The sequence below is a fragment of the Chinchilla lanigera genome, unplaced genomic scaffold, assembly GCF_000276665.1.
Source record: "Chinchilla lanigera isolate Chin_1 unplaced genomic scaffold, ChiLan1.0 scaffold00013, whole genome shotgun sequence".
NCBI classification, from domain to species: Eukaryota; Metazoa; Chordata; class Mammalia; order Rodentia; family Chinchillidae; genus Chinchilla; species Chinchilla lanigera.
The window spans coordinates 6,783,096-6,805,017 of record NW_004955414.1 but is presented as its reverse complement, the minus strand read 5'-3'; the positions used below and the strand labels follow the sequence as shown (position 1 = coordinate 6,805,017).

At 39.8% G+C, this 21,922-nt stretch overlaps 1 long non-coding RNA gene across 10 annotated transcripts in view; it reads left to right on the top strand.

Annotated features, from left to right (window-relative positions):
• Positions 1–21,922, top strand: part of LOC102012627 — a 133,161-nt gene that overhangs the window by 44,180 nt on the left and 67,059 nt on the right. For 7 of the 10 annotated variants that reach the window (XR_001233088.1, XR_001233091.1, XR_260159.2 and 4 more), the window contains exons 1-3: positions 13,424–13,548; positions 14,277–14,426; positions 14,875–15,146. This is a non-coding gene — a long non-coding RNA (uncharacterized LOC102012627). Of the gene's footprint in view, positions 1–13,423; positions 13,580–14,276; positions 14,427–14,874; positions 15,147–21,922 lie in introns of those variants that run through there. The other 3 variants (XR_260161.2, XR_001233086.1, XR_001233087.1) reach the window with 3 other exon arrangements.

The window sequence follows — 21,922 nt, the reverse complement described above, 5'->3', positions numbered from 1 at the left end:
ATGTTAGTGTGTGTGGTATGTGCATACCACATCTGGTACATAAATTATTATGAATTCATAATTTCTTTTCTTCATCTCTGCCTGACTTGTGTGAGTCCAGTGCCATGATCATTTTTCACAGGTCCTGATCACTAGTAAAATGCAAACACAAGCAATCCATGGACTACTCCCTCACCTCCCTGTATCCCATGGCAATGTCAGAAAACAGCCAGGCTATGCTTTAACATAGCCCACTTCTTAGAAGAATGTACTACTTGGAAAATCATGGCATTTTCAAACCTAATTGAGATAAAAGTCCTTGCCCAAACTTCACACATGTACAAGGCCATGCTCTTAGGTGGTGTTCAAAGGGACTACTTCATGGTATGATATGTAGTACAATAAATACTCTCTTGAAGCTAGGCAAGGAGCTGGAGCTCCCAGTCAGCCGTATGTTCATGCTGGTAAACAACTTACACTCTACGTTATACTGTGTTGCTAGCAGTTTTTCGACTTTTTTGTGTGTGTTTTTGCATTCTATCATGTCTACAAAACTACTGTCTGTGTATACATGAGATATTCAACACTTTATTGTAAAATAAGTTTTGTGTTAATTTTCCCTGTTGGCTATTATAATTGCTCTGAACATATTTAAGGTAGGCTAGGTTAACCTATGATGTTTTATGGGTTATGGGGTATTAAATATATTTTCTGCTTATCCCTTATAATAGAATATAACCCCAATATAATCAAGGAGCATCTGTGTAGGTATCTGTGCTCCCCATTCAATGTTCTACCTACTACTTGAATTCTAACAGAAGTCTCAGTGTCTTTAGCCCAAGGAGTGAGCTCTGGAGAAAGTGTCTAACAAAAATGTTTTATTTATTTTTGTCATTGTTTGGTTGCTTATTTTAGAGAGAGGATGGCCTTAGAGTCATTTGGTTGTCTCTCTGGTAATTCAAAAAGCAGATCAGTGAGAAAACATACTTTCACTGAAGCACTCTTCCAGGCAAAGGTGAAAGACCTATGGGATGTAGATGGATCAAATGAGGACTCTTCCCTAGAGCTCATAGACCCATAAACAAACTAGGAAAGAAAGGATAAGAAGTAAGCTAACAGAGATATACACAGAGCCCTGAAAGGGCATGAGAACATACCACTCATCACCCGGAGACACAGGAGCTTACTGCAGATTACTTCTGAGCTGATTCTTCCAAGAGTCATAGTTCTCCCAGGCAGTGAAGAAACTGTGTGCAAAGGCATGGCGTGTACAGGAACTAGCAAAGAGCTCCATGTGGAAGGTACTCCAGGTGTGTGGTGAACTGGGAAGAAGAGAGGATAATAAGGGCAATGAAGGGAGAGGGATCTAGAGAAATAAGCAAAAGCAGCCTGCTTTGATGGAATCAATAATGGCTGATAAGACATGTGCATAAATAATTGTGACACATGATAGAATGAACTAATGTTTTTCAGAGGATCAAAAGAAGTGCAGCGGTGCTCAGACGAGGGAGAAATGACTTCCCACTTGGGGTTAGGGATCATGTCACGAATAAACCAGGCAGGGTTTCAGTTTGTCCTTCTACCTATAAAACTCAAATAGAAGTTTAAGATCTGCAGTATAATTATCTGACCAATCATGTTCTGTTTGGGTGATATCTTTAACTTAATAGGCATAATCCTAAAATTCTCACACACTGCCTAGTAGTATGTGCGTTCCCATTACATTACATGTTGCCTGCATTCTTCCCCACTCTATTGCGGGTGCAGACATAGAACAGCGTGTGACATCTGGTGAGTGCTAAACAAATGTTTGTGGAACCAGTATTTTAAGCGATGTATTTTTACCACAGCAACTACATTCTTCAGATTTTTTTAGTGACTTTAAAATAGCCTGTCCTTTAGTAGCCCTTCGTGCAACTGTATTTGTCATACATCTGGATTTCGAACTTTGAAAATATAAATACACAGACATAAGCTAGGAGACCTTCATTCTTATTTTCAAAAATTCTTCCTGTATCAGTTGAAACACTTGAGAGGAAGGTGAGCGAGAAGTGTGGCTTAGTGAAAGCACATCATTTCTGGGCTGACAGCCGCAGCTACCCCTGTACATGGCTGGCTGCCCACACAGTGTCAGGCCAGGGTAGCTCCTCTGTCTTAGCCTTTGCCCAGTAAGCATCCAGGCTTTGAGAGTCTTGGAAGGATGTAGTTGGGGTGCTTGGGCCTTGTTTGGGCTCCTTTCAGAGCTTTGGCTCCTCTTTAAGGAGAGGAAAACTTCCACGCCTACAGGGACGAAAGAGTGTGTTGCACAAACTTAGCATCTGCCTGACCCTGCTGAGAATGAAACATTTACTGTGCCTGATTATCGCTGTCAAATGGGTCATCAGTGAAAATCTTTTTTTAACCCTCTATGTTCTATTTTTAAAACCCCTTTGATTTCTGTTTAATTTTAGTTTTATCTGTCCATAGAACTGGATGTACATAGATTTCATTTTGAGTCGAGGAAAAGGCTTGTTTTATATTTCAAGTTTTCAGTCTCTTTTGCTCCTTCAAAATTTTGAATCCCTGTTGTATTTAGAAAACAATAGAGAAAGCTCTCTTCGTGGTTTCACCATCTACCCAAAATAAACACTGTAAGAATCCTCTCCTCTATTTCTCTCACCATTCCATTCTTGAGTCCCCTCAATTCTACCCCAAATCATTTTCACATGTGATCTCTACTGTTCGGTACCTTAACTGAGGCTTTCTCTCTGGATTTCCCAACACTCTCTAAAACAATCTGCCTGACTCCCAGGTCTCCTATCAAGCCAGCCTTTGCACTGCTACCAAACTGATCTCCTAAAATGTAGGTTGACTATGGTACGCTCCCTCTCTGAAGCCATAGATAGCTCCTTATCACCCTGGGATTAAAACACACAATCTTCCACATGCTACTCAAGACCGTATGAAGTCATATCAGTGCTTTATTGATAAGACTTTAGAAATGAAAAATGAGTAAAAGAAAAAATGAATTTATAAAACAAACTGGATATATTACATAAAAACTGTTATTAATAATCCACTACAAAAAGAAAATGTGAGGCTGGGGAATGGAGCTCAGTGGTAGGATGCTTGTCTAGGACTAGTACGATCCTGGGTTCAATCCCCAGCATTACAAAAACAAACAAACACACAAACAACAACAACAAAAACAGTGTGTTTGTGTGTATATATAGATAGTTGTATGGGTATATCACAGAGTGTAATAAGTGGTTATTAGAGTTTCTAGGCAAGCCTATACAAGCTACTCAATGTATTGTTTGTAAGCAAGCTTCTATACATGTATAATAAAAAATTACTCTGTAATGCCAATAGATAAAACAGGAAAAGTGCTAAATGTTAAAATAATTGAAAGAAGTATATCTTGGCTACTGGCCCTTGAGGTGACAGGATAATTGGACATCTCCATCTGTCTTTGTAGCTAACATTTACTACATGCTTACAATATGCCAGACCATGCTGTAAGAGCTTTGTGAGTATTAGCACTAGGACTATTTGATCTCATAACAGCTTTATAAAATAGATATTATTTTCTCACCTCATAAACAAGGGAACTGAGCACAGAGAGTAATGTCACACAAGAAGTGGTAAAGGTAGGATTTGACTCAAGCAGCTTGGTTCCAAAGTTCCCGCTCTCAGCTGTGTATTACCAAGAGTCCCTGGAGAGCCACTGGGAAGAGTTATGGCTAGTTAATAGTGGGAAAAGTATCTAAAGCTGAGAGAATAAGACTAACTTGGGAACAAAACTGGGTAACTGGGACTAGGTATGATGTTCTGAGGGTGGTAACATGTAGAAATTGAGTAAGTTGTTAGTACATTATTGGTTTTTGGTTTTTAATGTTGCACAAGGATTGAACCCAGGAAGTACTAAGGTACATTTCTAGCCCCCGCCCCACCCCTTTTTATTTTGAGATTGGATCTTACTAAATTGCTTGGGCTGACTGTTATGATCTGTGTTTAGATGTCCTCCCAAAGCCTCATGCAATCATAGGTGGGGCTTTTTCAGAGGTGCCTGGATCTGGAGTGCGTGATTGATTCATGATGCAATGTTAGGACTAAGGGTGGATGATTACTAAATTAGTCCACTGACTGGTTTGGCACCACCCTAATCCTGGTAGCCTAGGTAGAATATAAAAGGGGTGGAAAAAAGCTGCTAAGGTCCCTGGCTTGCTTTGCTACCTTCTGCCTGCCGTGAACTGTTGTTTCTCCCCTGCAATGCCCCTCTGGCATGTGCTACCCTGTCTTGGAGCCAGCCAATTATTAACTGAAACCTCTACACACTATGAGCTGAAATAAATCTTTCCTCCTTGAACTTTGAGTGTTGGGCATTTTGTCTCAGCAACAAGAAAAGTAACTAAGGCACTGGCCTCCTGCCTCAGCCTCCTGAGGCGTGTGCCACCACACCTCGCCTATTGGTTCATTTTTTAAAGTGATAGTTTATTGGAATGATTTTGGGGTCATGGCATATCCATGGTGTCAAAATGAAAACATTTTACTTCAAAGAGGAACATGGAAGGAAGGCTAAAGAAGGAGGAAGGAGACTAAGCAGCAAGTGCTAACCGCAGCTTGCGCTGGCCAGTACCAGAAAAAAAGCCTCAGACCAAGTGACGGAAGGGAAGTCACTCTGTTCCGGTTATCAGAAGGGCAAAGAATCAAAACATTGCTTTTGCAATGAGTGAATTTACAAAATTGCAGGAAGGATGACAAAACTGGAAAGAGAGGACACATTTTAAAACACCTTCATGTAGTATATTCTTGCTTTTGAATTATTTCCCACCTGAAAACTGGGGTGATTTGATGAAGTGGTATCATCTCTGGTTACAAGATAAATTTTGATGGGTTGAGATAAGTCTTATCATTCAAAACAAAGTATTGTGAGAAAATTGGGATACAGAGCCAAGTTCAAACTCATGCTGTACTACTTGCCAGCTGTACATTTTCAGGCAAATCTCAACCTCTTTGAACTTCAGTTCTATCATTGACTAAAGAGGAATAATATAAATACCTAAGTCTTAGGGTTATTAAGGTCCTTAAATTGTGCCTCAGCTAGTCGGCATTCAATAAGTATACATCAAATAGCAGGAATGGTTAGTGGAATTACAGATGATTTTTTATTTTACTTCCCTGCATTTCTTAAATTTTCTACCATGAACATATGTTGCTTTTGTAATTAGAAAAAAGTGTTCTTTTTTAAAATGAAAGGTATAATTTCTCTCACTTACTTCTCCCACCTTTGTCTCTTCCTGCTGTATTGTAAAGCATGAATTCTCTCTATGCAGCACTATTCAGAAAACATATAAGATGATAGTTCTTCTCCATACCCCAGTAGGCTGTCATTGGGCTTAGCTCACTATACCTAGGCCTGCAGCACTTAAATGAGGCTGAGATCAGAGTGGTAGCTTGTGGCCCACAGGGAGCTCTCTTCTCTCTATTACGTATTGATTCCCGTCTTGCCATTCCCTAAGTCTGCCACTCAGCTGGATGCTCCCAGCTACCCTTAGTCCTTAGGGGGTTCATTTTTCCTCCTTCCAGTTTCATTTATTAAACTTGAGGGCTGGAAGCGCTGACAGAGATTGCAGGAGTCAAGCCTGCAGTTGGTCTTTGGAAACCAGAGAGAGTGTGGGTGAGTACATTAAACAAAGCAAAGCTCTGGCAGAAAACGAATTTCTAATCTTGAAGCTTTCCCGGGTTCTTTTCTTTTTCTTTATAATTTTATGTTTATGAGTCTCAGATCTCCATATTTGCCTTTGGAGCTGCCTTAGAAATAAGAAGAAAAGTAGATGTAGGAATTTAGGACTGAGTTACTTTCACACCAAGAAGCGTGACCTGAGGCTCTGTCACATTTGAAGCTACCTAGTTTGCCCATCCCTCTGGAGTGAAGAACCTATGCTCAGAGTCATGCGGGTAGGGGAATAACCAAAGCACCAGGAGCTTCCTGAATGCATGGGTGTCGGGAGCACAAGCTACAGTTCATCAGCTTCCTCAGGCCCACCTACTCCTCCTTGCTTGTTCACATCTCACTGGACACTGCTGTCATCTACTCTACACTCTTAAGTGAGAACCTAGGTATTGCCCCCTTTACATCTCACATCCAACTATACATGCAGTCATACTCCCATAAAATGATCCTGAAGCCATTTGTTCTCTCTTTTCTACTCCTGTCAGCTAAGTTAGCAAGACATGTTCTTTTATCTGTCCACCAAATAAGACAGATGTTTGAATTCCAGGTGCCCCCCAGATGATAACTAGAAAGGATAAGAAACATGGAAATGTCACACAGTCACAGACATTCAGTGACAGATCCAGAGAGGAATCCAGGTTTCTGGGTTCGAAGCCCAGAGCTACTACTGGACAACATTATACTGTTCATTCCCTCAGTACATTGTATTGAGCCCTTAATAGGTATCAGACAAGTATAAAATCTACATTAAAAAATCAATAGCTTTTCTATACTCCAATAGAACCAGTAAAGAAAATGCAGTAAAGAAAGAAATTAGGAAAACAACTCCATCAGCAATAATTAAAAAAAAAAAAAAAACATATGGGTCAGTCTAACCACAGAGGCAAAAGAACTCCACAGTGAAACTTTTAAAGTGAAGAAAACACTAGAAGTTGAAAAAACTTCCCTTGTTCATGGATTGGCAGTATTAACATTCTTAAAATGGCCATTTAACAACAGTGATTTGCAGAGTAAGTGCAATCCTTATCAAAATACCAATGGCATCCTTCATTGAACTAGAAAAAAATTCTGAAATTCATATGGAAACACAAAAGACCCATTAACCAAAGCAATCCTAAGCATAAAGAGTGAGGCTGGAGGCATCATGATAGCCAATTTTAAATAATATTACAAAGCCATGTAACAAAAATAGTGTGGTCTTGTGCAAAAATGGACACATAGACCAATAGAATAGAATAGAGGATGCAGAAATGAACCTATGCAACTATAGCCATCTGATTCTGGACAGAGGAGCCAAAAATATACATTGGAGAAAAGACAGTCTCTTTAATCAATGGTGCTAGGATAACTGAGTAACCATATGTAGAAGATTGAAACTAGTCAGGCATGTTGGAGGATGCCTGTAATCTTAGCACTCGGGAGGCTAAAGCAGGAGTACCACTGTGAGTTTGAGGATAGCCTGGCCTACATAGTGAGTTCAAGGCCAGGCTAAACTATATAGTGAGACGCTGTCTCAAAAAAAAAAAAAAAAAATTGGGGAAACATTTGAAGCCATAGGCATAGGCAAAGAGACAGTTTACAGAACAGGAGAAAATCATTGCCAGCTACTCTTCCAACAGAAGATTAATACTTATAATATATAAAGAAATCAAAAAACTTATCACCAAAAACTCAAATAGCCTAATCAAGAAAAAGGTAAATGAATTGCACAGACACTTCTCAAAATGGCCAATGAGTATATGAAAAATGTTCAACATCTTTAGCTATTTGGGAAATGCAGACCAAAACTACATTAAAATTTCATCTTACCCCAGTCAAAATGGCCATGACCATGAATATAAAAATAATAAATAAATAAATACTGGCAAGGATGAAAGGAAAAAAAGAACACCCTCTGCACTGTTGGTAGGAATGTAAAACAGTATAGCCACTGTGGAAGTCAGTATGGAGGTTCCTTGAAAAACAAAACAGAACTGTTTGGCCCAGCTATATCACTCCTTGTATATACCTGAAGAAATTAATGTCAGCGTACTATAAAGATACCTTCATCCCCTTGCTTATTGTGACATAATTCACAGTAGCCAAGATATGGAGTCAGCCTAGGTGCTCATCAATAGGTGAATGGATTTTTAAGTGTGGTATATTTACAGAGTGGAATACTATTCAGCCATAAAGGAAAACTAAATTATGTCCTTTGCAGGAAAATAGATAGAAGTGGATATCATCAAGTGAAGAGAAATAAGGAAGATACAGAAAGATAGGAATCACATGTTTTTTCTAATAGGTGGAATCTAAGAAAGATGATTATAGAAGGGAGACTACTATTAGATAAGAGGAAGGGAATAAAAAGGAGGGAGAGGGGCTTGCAAGAAAGGGTAATAGATGATCAAAATATATGTACTGAAACCCAATGTTTTGTAAAATTAATAGGCACTAGTAAAAATATTTTTAGCAACAACAACAAAGGGATGCTGGACCCACACAGCACAAGACAGAATCATTTTTTCCCTGTAGGATTTCTCCAACATCACCAATAGGAGTAGCTCCCCAAGTTGAATTATGTTTTCTGCCTATTAATTTATGTCCTCGCCCACTTCTGCATGTTCTCAACCACAGACAGAATGGGGCATCTCTCAGGCCCTCCCTGATCCTCTCATTCCAGCATTTCACAAGTTGATTCCTGCATAGTTTATTCACAAACAGTTTCTAAACTAGGGAGGCTAAGGGCAGAGGGCACAGCGAGGCACTTGTCCAGAGGAAGACTGTGTGAGTCTAACATTCAGAAATATTTCCAAGTGCAAATACTTCCCTCCAGACTAACCTTCTCTACTGAGGAGAAGGGAACAGGAAGATTGAACTTGTTTAATTTTCATTCCTGTTGCCCTCTGTGACTTCTTGGGAATAAGGCAATCCGAGCATAAATTCTCCATGTATCACAGATTTCACTTTTAATTCATGTTAATCAAAATGTGCTATATGCCAGGCCCAAGGATAAACACTGCTCTATCATATAGATAGAGTCCTGCCCTACGGCATTTTTAGGTGAACAGAATATGACCTAAATTTTAACATGTTTTCTATCAAATATATTCATTCTTGTATGCCATCTTCATGAATTTCACATAGAGGACCATAGACTGTAGGAGACATAATGGAGATACTTATGTCACATAATGCCTCTCTTTTCTGAGCCCATGTTTAAATTCCTTTTACAATTTCTCTGTCAAATAATCATGTGGTTCCTCCATGAACTCCTCCAAAAACAGGATTTAATGCCCCCAAGATGATTTATTCTATCTCTAAATAGCAGCAGAGGTTAGAATGTTCTTCCCTGTGTCCAGCCAGAGTTGGTTTCCCTAAAACTTACGCTGTGTTCTGTCCTTTGGGCCTATTCAGGACAAGACAGTTTCTTCTGCTCTGAGGGAGCCCTGGATTACCTGACGATGGTTATTATGCTTCCCCAAGCATTCTCCAAACCTCTCTATTGATTCTCCTCTCCTCATGAACATGGCTTAGAGCTCCTCCTTTAATCAAATCACCAATAGAGCTACTCTCTCCCACTCTATGAAAGCATGAGAAGAACTTCATGTAAAATGAATTATTTCCTTGATTTTCTTATGTTAAGTTTGGGGATCATGTAACTATAAAGCCACTTCTCCTACCTGTACAACATTCCATCACATGCACAGCTATATATAGCATACCAACTTTATTATTCACAAGCTAGACCTAGTAATGTTGGGCTTTCAGGATGGTTGTATTTAAAAAGATAATGAGTGTTAAATGTATCAACAAATATTGATTGAACACCTATCATTTACTGGACTGTGCTGGATTTTAGGTAGAATGTAATCCCGAAGAACCTAGAAAACAACTTCTAACCTTATGGAGCTTAGACTCTAAGGCCTGAGTTTGAGAACATCTCTAAAGCCCCAACAGTCAGAATTGAAGGCAAGGAGTCCCCAAAGGCAAATCACCATGACCTAAGTAAGCGAGAAGCTCAAAAATGGTACCCACTGTCATGGTTTCCATCATAATGAACAAAGGTGCAACTACATCACTGTCAATAAAGCCTTTCAGTATTATAATTTCCTAATGAGAGTAATACTTTTAGAAACAGAGGAAAGACCATAGTGGTATTTCTTATGAGTAATAACCATTATGTCACCTGTTATCTCATCTTCTCCTCCTAGAAAGCCCACGGTTCCCATAAAGCGAGGAGTTTTATTATAAATGAACTGGGTTCATTTGTATACAGTGACTGATTTTTAAATATAGACCACTTTCCTAACTTGGTCAAATTTAATGTGATTTGCTTCTACCATCAAGGAGGCTCTCTGCTTTTAAAAGCTGTGTCTTGGCTTCCTTATCACTTCACATCATAGTGTTTTCATTGTTTGGTCAAGGAACTGATAGAAATGGAAGTTATTTACCGTAAAGTACACAGCCTCTTCTCTCACTTGAAACCACTCTTCTTCCTGTTTCTCTGTTACTGTCAGATAATCCACCATCTTGGGTGGGGAGTAGATGAAACCACCATCTAACATTTGACTAACAGAGGGAAGTGACCACAGGATGTCACCATCTGTGTCAGAGGAGAACAGACACTTAACAGGAAGGACTACATTTACCAGTAAAGGAGAGTTGCATATCTGTAAAGGCACTCCACGCTCACCATGCTTATAGAAGGGAGAGTTATGATCTCTTTCATTAAGCCTTCACCACTCAACCTGTATTCTATACTGATGAGATTTTTAAATACAATCTCTGTCTTTAATTATTAATCTTAAAGCTTTTTTCTTATGATTAATATTATCTACAATTAGTTCAGCATTGTGTTAGGCACTTCAGATATTTTATCTCAATTAATCTTCCCAGTGATCTTCTAGGCAAGCACTCTTACTCTTTTTTTTCACGTAAGAAGACTGGCTCGGAGAGGAAAGGTGGCTTACTTAGAGCAACTTACCTGATAAGATTCCAGTTTGATTCCTGGTACCCAACAAAAAAAATGTAGAAGGAACTATGCTGGTGATGCAGAGTTTGTGATCCTTTTACTCTCTGACCTACTGCCTCGTGTATGTGAATCGCAATCTGCTCAGACTGCCCTACTTCCCCTGCCTGTTCACTCCCTCACATTATTTGTGTCCTTATCTGTCTCCTCCAAAGGTTTGTAAGTTCTTGTAAGATGATTTGTTCATCTTTGTATTCCACCCCAGAGAATAGAACACTAAAAGGTTAATGAATACTTTTTAAAGAAATACATACATACACTGGGTTCAGTACCATACAAACGGGATATAACCTTATAACTAGAATTCCTAACTTCCCATTCAAGATTACAGAAAGTCCTTCTTTTTTTAAGATTAATAGTGAATCAACTCACTTTATGTAGTCTGTGTGATAGTAGCCTTGCAATGGCTGAACTTCTTTTCACTGTGGCTCCAAATTACATACCCTCTTGTCCAAAGCCAGAGAATACAATTCTCCCTTCCTAAGTGTGCCACTCAAAAATAGCTGGATAAAGACAAGAAGTTACTCAAAGGTGGATAGAAAAACTTGCTGCTTTGCATAAATAGAAAAGCTTCCCTCAAAGTACAAGAAACCCAAGGGAGTCATTGTGCAGACAGCACAGGAGGAGAGTGCTCCCCTTTATACGTATAAGACTAGTTTCCCTGGAGCAGATGTAGACTGAAAGAGTTCCCAGCCATTAGAATTTAAGATCTAAACACCTGAAAGTCACTTCAATTGGGATGGAAGAAACGTGGAACAAATGGGTGTGTGGGGATCAACAAACCAAGAAAGAAAGCAGACTGGGATGGTAATAACGCTGTATCTTTATGGAAGGTTTCCTTCATGCCAGGCACTTACATTGTTTCTGCAGTCTGAGGGGGAGGTATAGCTTAAGTGTAGAAATAAAGCTTAGAGAAATTAAGTACCTTGCCCAAGTTCCCCTTGTTGGTAAGTGTAGAACTGAGAGAACTGAATTCATATCTATCTTGCCTGCAAAGCCTAAGCTCTTTACCACTAACACTAATCATTAACTACACTTAACTAACCATTTTCTCTGTTCCCTGGTGAGCGAGGACTGGCAGTTAATTACTAGAACCTCACTGCATATAAGTTGTTATCCTTACTTACAATTATGTGAAAGCTAAATGTTCTCATTCTATAAGATAGATGTTATCATTCTAAATTACTTTTTTGTTGTTGGTCATTTAAGTCCTAGGCTAACAACCTCTATTAGATAATATACAGAGACATCTGGATTCACTGTCCCCAAACTGACAATTTTACTCAAGAAACAGATGCCCAGGATGGGCAGAACAGATAAGCAGTGGCCATTACAGAGTGCAGTGCGGTGAAAACTGTCAGTTGTTTCACTTAGATGTGTAGTGTGGATTATGATGTACCAGGCAGTTCACATCTATTATTTAATGTGGTATTCTAAAAAAATTATAAGGAAGATAAGTAACACTATTGCTATTATACAAATGAGGAGATTCACCTGGAATGATCAAATTAGTAAGTAGTAGAATTAGGACTTCACTTTAAGTCCTGAGAGTCCAAACCCCAGATAAATGAACTTGTAGACCTTTAAAACTATAGATGGAAAGGTGGGGGATACAGCTTAGTGGCACAAGTGCCTGCCTGGCAGGCGCAGGTCCTGAGTTTGATTCCTGGTACCCAACAAAAAAAATGTAGAAGGAACTATGCTGGAGTCTTTACTCGGTCACATGTCTCTCTAAACTTCAGTTTTTCTCGTCTGTAAAGTAAGGGTCAGAATGCCTACCTCACAGGACACTGAAACTAATGGAAATAATATAGATAGAATTCCTTCAGTAAAGCAGTGAACAAAACAGTGGGAATCCTATCCTCCTGGGGTTTGTGCTCTGGTATTAGGAGGAAGAGAGTGAGAAGCAAACATTGAAGAACTGCATACTTAACAATCAATTTTCAATAAAAAATAAAGGGAGGGCTGGGGATATAGCTCAGTGCCACAGCGCAAGGTCCCAGCACCTGCCTGGCATGCACGAGGTCCTGAGTTTGATTCCTGGTACCAATATAATGGAAAGCCATTGGGCATGGTGGCACATGACTGTAGTCCCAGTACTTGGGAGGCCAAGGCAGGAGGATTGCTCTGAGTTCAAGACCAGCCTGGGCTGCATAATGAGTTCAAGGCCAGCCTGAACTACATAGTGAGACCCTGTCTCAAAAAAAAAAAAAAAAAAAAAAAAAAAGCAAAATACTGAATATTTTGAGGTATGCGGTAGAGTGGCCTAGCTCAGTATGAAATCCAGGGGAAGCCTCTCTAGGCAATGATATTTTCACTGGGACCTGAAGAACATATGACAACCAGCCCGATGATGTGGGTGTGGGTGACAGCAGATAGTGTTTCAGGCATAAGGAGCACCATTGATAAGGAAGCTTGGTGTTCTTGAGGAACAAAGGAATGACTTATGGAGCTGAACTGTAAAGAGGTCCAGGAAGAACGATGTGACAGGATGCAGTGAGGTAGCTGCCTTGGAGGTCAAATTAAACATTTTGAACTTTAACAACAGTGAAAAACAACCTAAGAGATTTAAGCCAGGGAGCAATGTGATTAGAATTCAGCTTTAGACACTTCTGGTTTCTAATGGGGAAGCTGAGATCTTTTTAAAAGCTTGCTGTGGTTTTTTAAACAAATACTTCCCTAGCACCCCTTTATGTTGCAAAGAGAATTTGTTTCAGAAAATGTAGTATCAGGAAACAAAATGGGGCAGTGCCGGCTTCTTCTTTGACAACTTTCAAGAGCTAAGACAAGCCACCTTGAAGGCTATCTCTGCTCTCACCACCTCAGGCCGTTGCTTCTCTCTGTAAGCAAAGATCAACTTCTAAATCTTAAAAGTATGTTGAGAACCAGTGTGACATTTCTGTGAAAGTCACTTGACCATTTCTTTGTTATTATTTTCGAATAAATGAACAAACATATATTAAGCATTAACTATATTTACTGTAAACTATATTTACTTTATTAAGGACTCATTATATTTACCGTATTTACTGCTGGAGGTAGAAAGAGATAATATAGAGGCCCTGTACTTTAAGAACTCAGTCTGGAGTAGAATAAACCGTAAGAGTAGACAAATAATCACAACCGTGTGGGATTAGAAGAAAGAAGCGATAAGGAATTACAGAGCTAAGGGAAGTTTTTAGAAGAGGTAGTTAGCATGTAATATGTGCTTAGTAAATACACTTTGACAAGCTGGGTTTTTTTAAAATTCAAGGGAGACTTGAAGGCTGAGGAGAAGCTTAGTAGGTAGCAGAAGAAGAACAGTGAATGGACTGCAGCATAAATACCTTTAAAGTGTTTTTCGGAGACTATTTTATCATTTATAAACTGGATAGACCTCAGGAGAGGTTATTGGCAAGGAGGGCACATAAATCCTAGGACAGTGATCCTAGTGAAAGATGAAGAGGACTTGGTATTCACTTAACACTAATTGGACTATACTCAGTTTCCTTACGTTTTACTCAGCAGTGCAGTATGTGGCCTGTGTCATTTGTATCTTATCATGGATGAATGCCTCATTTCCCTCCACAGGGCGATGGCTGCGTCATCGAATGAAATCCTTACAGCATTTAATTCTGTGTTCTGCAAACCATGCACACCCATAAAAGGTTGATTCACTGAGCTGGAGTGGAAGTGGGGAGCTGCAATGAAGTAGGAGGGAGAGGAAAGGAACCAAGCATGGTAATGATCATCCAGGATTGAACATTAAAACATCATTAATGTTTTTCATAAGTGTAATAAAGAATTAGTGCACAAGATTTAACTGGATAGTTTTTAAGATAAAATTATTAAGTCAAGCCAGGCATAGTGGCACAGGCCTGTAATTCCAGCACTCGGGAAACTGAGGCAGGAGGATTGCCAGGAGTTCAAGGCCAGCCTGGGCTACATAGTGAATTCAAGGCCAGTCTGAACTACAGAGTGTTACCTTGTCTCAAAAAAAAAAAAAAAAAAAAAAAATCATTAAGGATGTGCAGTACTGTTTTTAATAGTGATAGGTTTTAATTCTCTAAATATCCAGCAATAGAAATACTACCAAATCAATCATAATGTATGTTGTGATGAGGGTTACAGGGGAGTAGATTTAATAGAGGACACATAATTTATAAGATTATAATATTCTCTCAAACAGTCAAATGCAGAAAAGTGCAAGTGATCCGTCCATACATTAGAGACCAAAAGAATCCAGCTGAGGACCTGGATCCCATGGCAATGTCCCACATGAGTCCAGCCGAAGACTTAGAGCCCATGGCAGTTGTCTCTTGCAATGTCTCTGCGTCAAGGATCTGTGCTGGGAAGGTCCGAAGGTCAGTGGTGGAAGCTAGAAAGTCTTCACCTGGGGGATGAAAGCGCTGTGCCAGCAGGCTAAGGGATCTGCACTGGAACCAGGAAGGAACACCTAAGGTAAGGACCAGAGCTCTGCCTGAAAAGAACTGCAGCCATCCTCAGCTACAGGACCTGAGCTCCTCTGATGATAGTGACAGGTGAGCTCACATTAGGAAAACCAGTACGACAAGCTTCTCCAGGAGAATCAACACCCTCCCCACTTCCCCTCTGGTTCTCCTTTTTATGCTGTTGGCAACAATCCTCAGGTGGGCTTTGCATACCCAGAACCATGCTGATTCAGTTCAGCTGGGTGTTACAAATTGACCATTAGTTAATCTACCACGGTATAGTGTAATCCCAATGATAGGATGTAATGAAAAACAGTAATCTGAAGTAGGTTTGCTGATGTAAAGAAGTCAGTAATTTATACTTCTGTATAAAATGAAAGATATACTAATTATTATGTTCTGATATGGTTGTACTTTCTTCTACTTCTCTATTTCCTAATTTTTCTGTAAGAGAAAATAATTTAAAGAATGTATTTTTAAAAGTGTGAATGAAATGAGAAAACAACTAGGAACAGAGAGGGAGAAAGAGAGAGAAAGAAGTGCATAACAGTAGGTGGGGATAAGAAAGAAACAAAGTAGGAGAAACAGTTGGAATGTTTCAAGAGATTTTTCTGGTTTTCCAGAAAGTTAGGAGAGAAAATATTTTCATTCTCAGAGTTTTTCGGTATGCTTTCCAAGCCATCAAATTCCTAAATATAACCAAAGATGATGATTTTACAGGCCAGCCAACGTAAACATAGTAGACGTGACACTGGAGCTTCAAAAGACCTTTTAAATTGGCGATATTTTATTTTTCTCAAAAGTTTCCATTATGAGTTCCTTTTAAAATATACCCTTTCCTCCTTCAGCAGGACTTTAAAATTTCGAGAAAATGCAGAACAAGATTAACATAACAGCATCTGGGAAGAAGTATGTGGAAGGAAAAAGCAAGAGGGAGGTGTTAGGTTAATTACTTGGGTGCGGAGGGGAAGGGGAGGACTTTTCCGTAGCCTAACCCTAGGGGGGCACCACTAACATATCAGGGTGCATTCAGATCAGCCAGGTTCTTGTTAACAAATGCAAGAGCATTTGTGGGTGGGGGCCGGTCCTGGGTAATCGCCTTATGCTCCTGATCCATGGATAACTCTGAGCAGCAAGTCTTACACATCTGTCCTTCTTGGTTGCATCACATTGGCAGCCTCTCATTTGTAATAAATTCTTTCTAAACTACGGGTTTTATATTTTTTGGTCCAAATGTTAAATAGTGGAAACTTTTGAGAGAGTCATTTTACCAGGAACAAGGTACAGGTCAAGGCACTGTGCATGAGAGTAAAAGAGGAGATCAAAAATGGAGTGGGTGGGAGGCCTTGATACACGAATGTGTTGTGGGGAAGACCTGGACTGCTGGCAGAAGACCTACTTGCAGTCCTAGCAGTCATTAGCTGTGTGCTTTTGTGCCATTTCTTTCTGCTTCTCTGTTTAACTTTGTATGAAGTCAAAGACTTGGTCTACATGGCTTCTAAAATCTTTTCAAGTATGAAGCTTCAGCAGTCTATAAAAGAGATCCTATACCAATAGCAAGAGTGGAAAAAAGAATGTACCATCACATACATAGCTGCCAAAGATCCTGTACCTATGATATTATAATGGTGGAATTTCCCCCTTGTCTGCCCAGAGGCAAAAATGTTATTGGAGTGAGAGACAGGGAAACTTGCCCGGTATGAAATTCTAGTACCCTGACTTCCTGATTTTGGCAATTTAGAGTATTGGGACTCTGTCCCAGGCCCTGTGAAATGAAGCAGGCCCTGTAAACAGGCTCTCCTAAAGCCTCCATGTAGCACTGGCAGCTTTCAAATCTTAGGGTCCTCAGCCCTCAATTCTAGGGCCACCTTTAGCTTTTACCTCATTCCCTTAAAATGGTCAGCAGCTCAGTACTCTTGAGCTCAAGGTGCCAGCCAAATGGCTTGAATTCTGTCTGTAAACAAACTCAATCGTTACAGCAACTCAAACTCTCCCTAAGGGTCCCCCCTGCACCCCAAGTCTCTCAGAGACCATGTAGCAGCCAAGCCTCCAGGAACTGCAAAGACTGTAGGTGACACTACTTTCTTTGTGCTTCAAATGGTCCCGTCTGCAAAGTGAGGATCAGCCCTCATTTTGATAAGCATGAGGGTGGAAAAGGGGCCTGCTGAAGTGAGATTACCTACCAGGAATCTAAATCTTGCAGCTCCACCTCATACTTCCACAGACTTGCACTCCTTGACTTTTTCTTTTTCTTTATTTTTGGTGGTGGGGAGTTGCAGTGGTGGTACTGGGGATCAAACTCAGGGCCTCACAAATGCTAGCAAATGCCCTACTACTGACCGACATGCCCACCTTCCTTGACTTTTAATTTGTTAAACAAGCCTGCCGCTATTCTAACAAAGGCTCACAAGTCACCTGCAAAATTGCCAGCTTCAGATAGTTTCCTGTTATTTGCCTGAGGTCTGTGAGGGCAGCCAGAGTCCCACCACTTTCTTGAGGTCCCTTCTCCAAAGCAGACACCTCTTGAGGTGCCCATCTGACCCTCCTGTCTCTAGGAGTTATTTTTCCCTTCAGCCTCCGCATAGGCCAGCCTGAGTAATGTGGCTGGATGGTACAAAGACTGCTTTTTATAATGTTCTTCCCTCAGAATTTTTGGTGTCTGGAAAGGGCTTCCTTTCCTCCCATAGTTAATTAGCAGTACCAGAGCATTTCCCTTTCCTCAACAGAAAGTCTGTCCCTGCCCCTGAGGCCGGGCAGAAAGAGGGGCAGGTGTGGCTAAGTGCTCCTGAGGTTAACCTCAAACTTCAGCTTCAGGTCTTGTTTGGTTGGAAGCAGTGTAAAATGCAGGGTTAGCTGCCATTCTGGGCAGAGCTGGCAAGCAGGCACATGTCCCTGGCAAGCCAGCAAATTGTCTTTTAGCATCCCAATCAAATGAGGGGACCAGAGAGGAGGGTAGGGAACCTATGTGTACTTGACACATTTGTGGATTGTTTGTACAACAAAGACTTTTTTTTATAAAAACAACAGAATGGAGCTTTATATATTTGAATGAGAAGCACACAGAAGAACCTATTGTCAGGAGGAAACATTGCATGAGTAATTGTGCATGACGTCAGTTTTCCCAGTTGAAATGCTGGTGTGCTAAGGATGATTGTGGGCATTCCAGTGTGTTCAGTGTAGGGGGAAGAGGAGGAAGGAGCTCCTGGGAGGAGGGGAAGCAGATCACTAGCCAGACAGGGAAGCAACCTGAGGAGCTCTATGAGCCATTTTTCCTTGCTGGTTCCCATTTGTCTTCTATTTAATGGAAGTACTTCCACCAATAGGAAGCCTTCTTGTCCCTATCTCCTCCTCCCACTTCTCACCTTAGTTATTCCCCTTGATACATAGCTCCTCTCTTTTCATTACTTTCTACTCTATGATGTAATAGTATGCCAGAGTAGTAAGCATGGACTCCAGGCCTGGATTCTGCCAGTTACTGCATTACCATGGGCAGTTTAGTCATTCTCTCAGGACCTCAGGTTCCTCATTTAGAAAATGGGAATAATACCCACCTTCTAGGGCTGTTGGGAGGATTAATACATATGAGGATCTTAGAACAGTACTTGGCACTTCGTATGCATTCTATAAATATTAGCAGTTATTCTTATTTGTATTCCCGCTTGTTAGAACAAGATGTACAGTAATATGCCAGGAGTCAGTGGTTTTTGTCTCTTACATGCATCGTCATTACTTGAGGAGCTTTAAAAATACATGGCCCTGAGTTCCATTTACATAGGGGTAAAATCTGATCATGACATTTTGGGGAACAAAGCTCTGAGGGGTTTTATTATATAGCCAGGCTGAGAATCAGTGTCATAGCTACTCAATGAATATTTGCTGAATGAGTGAATGAATACACCAAATGGGATCAGAAAGCAAATCCATGTTACTCCATCTTTGGATCTCGGGGCAAGATTCTGTCTCTTTCAGAAAGTTGGCCCTCCTTGGACAACATCAAGAGAAAAATGTGACAGAGAACATAACAGAATTATGAAAGAAAGAATCACAATTCTAATCTTTTCAAATATTAAAATATTGAAGAAATATAAAATCAATTAGCTAGGAGGTAACAATAGTGATCAGTAGGCATTTCCTCTTATTCTTCCTTCTGTTTATGCAGATTTATTGCCCAGAGTTGCTATACCAACTCAAGCCAGAAGCTGAACTTTGACTTTCCCTCAAGTTATGATTTTGATTTGATTATGATTTTTTTATTTAAAGAGAATAAAAAAACAATAAAAATGATACAGAATTTCAAAGCAAGATGATAGGAAGTTAACAGTGGTTGTTATATTGCATATTGTTATCTTCAAAGTAGTTATTCAGCTTACCAGATATAGGCATGCAAAATGGATCAAACAATTAGGCATTAACTGTACCTTTCAATAAACCAATAGAAATTAGTAGTACAATTATCTTGGCTATCTTGTGTAGCAACCCAATCTTTAACAGAGATCATAAAAATTTAAAGATCTCAAATAAAGCATTTGCACCTTTCTAACATATAATTATGTTCATAATAGTAACATAATTGTAATTAACTGCTTTACCTAGCTGGCCTACAAAATTTAAATTAACTGCTGCTTGTAGAACATTCAGTCAGGTACTTTAAGAAACTATAGCCAGAACTTCCTCTCAACAAACTTACATATTAATGAGAAAAATGAAGCTAAACCTGCTAAAAACCAGAGAAAGCAAATGTGGCAGACACATTTAAACAGTGTATAACAGTGTACAGAGGACCACGGATTCAGACTTTGGGTGCACTTCTCACAGGCTGCATGACTTTGGTTAATTTAGTTAACCACATTGAAGTTCAGCTTCCTCAACTACTAAATGCAGCTTTTGATGTCTACATCACAGATTTGTTGTGAGAACTTAAAGCAATAATATATGTAAATGTCTAGCGCCCCATTAAATAAAATTATTTTCATTTACAAAGAAGCTATATTCCAACAGCATGCTTTCAGAAGTTTCATTATCAAAGGGAGATATGATGTGGGACGGGAGAAAAGCAAGTCAAGATGGAGAATTAAACACAAACATACACCTGACCTCTCACCAGTGATCCCTTCAGAGACAGAAAAGATGACTTTTTAAATCTGTAGATTCCAACCAGCCGAAATGTGCAAGAAACAAAGTAGAAATTATGAGCAGTTGTGATCAGAATAATGGAGAATCCAGAGCAGAATATTAGCACATTCTGAAACACTCTTATGGGAAAATTACTTTGAAAGCAGAAGCAGAGAATCCCTAAGCTTAGTGGAAAGACAAATAGGAGCTGTGAATCAATCATTAGGGTTATTAATCTTTAAACTGTCCTCAGAACAACAGAGCTCTCTCCTCCTTCCTTTATTTCAGAGAACTTCAGTGTGTGTTGGGGGGCACATTAAGAAGAAAATGAGTATATATGGCTTAGAGAAAGCACCTTCTAGTATGTAGCAGACAGAGAGAAAAAAAGAACAGGCCTGGAAGTAACCCCTGCCACCTACTTGGACTGTCAGCTACAACTCCATCAAAGTAAAGGCTTCCTCATGAGTATTTTCACAAAGGGAAGAGTAAGTGGAAGCGGGTAGGTGCTCCCCTAGCCTGCCCACAGCCTGCTCTGTGCACCTTACAGGGGAGTCTGCCACTCCAAATGTCCTAGTTACAAAGTACAGACTAACCATCCAGTCTTCAGAGGAGTCTGCAGGGAAAGAGCTTACAAACTTAAACAACATAGCTGCTAGTTAACTTATCCTGAAAATATAGGTATGAGTGGAAAACCAAGGATTACCAGAGACTTGAAAAAGTTCAACATTCCAGCCATTACACCTCAGTGAAAGGAGTCACTGGTGAGGAGGTAATCTGCTATTTTTCACAACCCTCAGGCTGTAACTACTTGTTAGATCTTTTTTGCATATCTCTGTCTTCCTGAGAAACCACTTTGAAGATACCACCCTGTATTACAGCAGCCATTGATATTTTCCTACTAATCTGTCCATAACTCTGTAATGTTTGTATTGTTCCTATGCTATTTCATAAATGGATGTATGTTTATTACTATGTGTTTCCTACAACAGCCATTGAGAATAGTTGATGAATATTCAGTTGGTCACTCATGTATAGCTCTATTTATTTTCTTTTTTTTGAATTTTTTTTTATTTCAAAGAATAAAAGAAGGATAACATAATAATGGGGGGGCTTACCAAATTACAGACAAAGTGGTATGAAATTATCAATGGTTATTGTTCTACACACTGTTATCTACAAGATAGTTTCTCAGGAAAACAAATAGACAGACAATAGTGAGTTACAGACAGAAGAGGTAGGAGACCATCAATAGTTGTTGCACTATACTTTGGCATCCCCAAAGTGGCCTCCAAAGAAAATAAATAGAGCTATACATGAGTGACCTATTGAATAATCATTAACTTTTCTCAGTGGTTTTTGTAGGGAACACATAATAATAGACATGCATCCATTTATGAAATAGGATAGGAAAATACAAACATTGCAGAGTTATGGGTAGATTAGTAGGAAAATATCAATGGCTGCTGTAATACATGGTATCTTCAAAGTGGTTTCTCAGGAAGAGAGAGATATGCAAGAAGGATCTAACAAGTGGTTACAGCCTAAGGGTTGTCAAAAATCAAGTGAGCCATCTGGGGCAAAGCCATTTTTTGTAGGGTTTTCTCTCCAGCCTCCCATCTCACTGGGACCCCACAACCAGTTAGTGTCCTCTCCCCAACTGTCAGCACAGGCAGC